This window comes from Mustela nigripes, chromosome 5 (assembly GCF_022355385.1).
Source record: "Mustela nigripes isolate SB6536 chromosome 5, MUSNIG.SB6536, whole genome shotgun sequence".
NCBI classification, from domain to species: domain Eukaryota; kingdom Metazoa; phylum Chordata; class Mammalia; order Carnivora; family Mustelidae; genus Mustela; species Mustela nigripes.
In genome coordinates, this window is record NC_081561.1 from 21,796,457 (window position 1) to 21,797,933 (window position 1,477).

Sequence of the window (1,477 nt, forward strand, 5' to 3'; positions counted from 1 at the left end):
CAGGAATGATTTCATGTCTCTTCCCTTAATGCTGCAAATCTTCATCTGTCTTACCTCAGTGCTCTGTGTCTGGCTTTTGTTCTTTGACCTGATAAATCTGTGTTCTATTTCTAGGAGTAAAACGGAAGTACACTTCACAGGTTTGTTCTGAAGAGCATAATTTCTTGAAGAGCACAAAACTAAAAATGGATTCCCCTAGTAGACAGAACATAAATGTCATTGTATTTTCTCTGTAATAACATAAACATTTCACATGTGTACAAGAATTCAAGAACAACTATAAAAATGTCATCTTAATTAACAACTACTTTCTCTTCTGTGACGCGTAGTGTTTGTAAATGGGCATTTTCGTATGTCAACTAAGGCATTCTGTTTACTCACACTTGACATTTTATTGTTAAGGACCATTATCCTTATATTTTAATACATAAAGTAACAATACTGTGCTTGCTCCCTCATCTCTAAAATCAGTAGCGCACGTCCTACTTCTTCACTTCTTCATGTGAAGATACACACAAGCCATAGTACTTTGTACTGGACATGGTTGCCAAGTCAACGTCCAGTACCCCCACACTCCTGCAGATACCCTTTCTCATTCATGAAGTGTACATGCTTTAGGAAAATTAGGTCCCACCCTCAGGCCCAGGGTGTGTCTTGATCAGTCCAAGCAGTTGTGGACAATCTGATAACCCTGGCCAACTCAGTAGGTTCAGCTTGATGACATCAACATAGCCTTTAGGACTTCTGTTTGATGCTGAAGAAGGAGGTACTTTGGAGATAATTCAAGATACCCTAACAGATTCAGCTTTCTTGTCCTTATTTTGCTATTTACAAATAATTTATATAAAATTAACTAAATTTCTAGAAAATTAAATGATTTTACAATATGTAATTCATATTTATTTTCAATTTACAATTTATGTAAAATTAATTAGATGTTAACTATAAAACACATGTTATGGTATATCTCTATATATCTATGTATCTATACATCTATATAGTACAGATACATCCCCAAACTGGTAATAGGATTTCTCCTTAAAACCCACCACTAAAGGAAGCAAAACTTTCAGAGAGTTTTATGCCTTATGGTAGCTACTACAGCTGTGCAGTCTTTTTCCTAAGGGGAGCTTTCTACTTTGGGAGCTCTCTAGATCATGGCACAGGAACATGGAGCTCAGGCAGGAATCAGAAGTCTACATTAACCAAAACTAACTCCACTCAGGCTATGCAGGCAGAAACCTGAGTTGAGGATTGTAGAGGTCCATGGAATTTCTAGGAGGCAGAGTACCAGAGAAAAATGGAGGTATGGGGAACAGGTTACCTGTGTGGAGGTAACCTTTGGGTCTTTGGCTGAAGGCTAGAGTTTACAGAGTCTAACAGAAATGAGAGGCTGTGTGCCTGGAGTTGAAGTGAAATGTCTGAAGTCACACAGTCCTGGATTTCTTAGAATATTCCATCCAGTCAGAGAGGACAG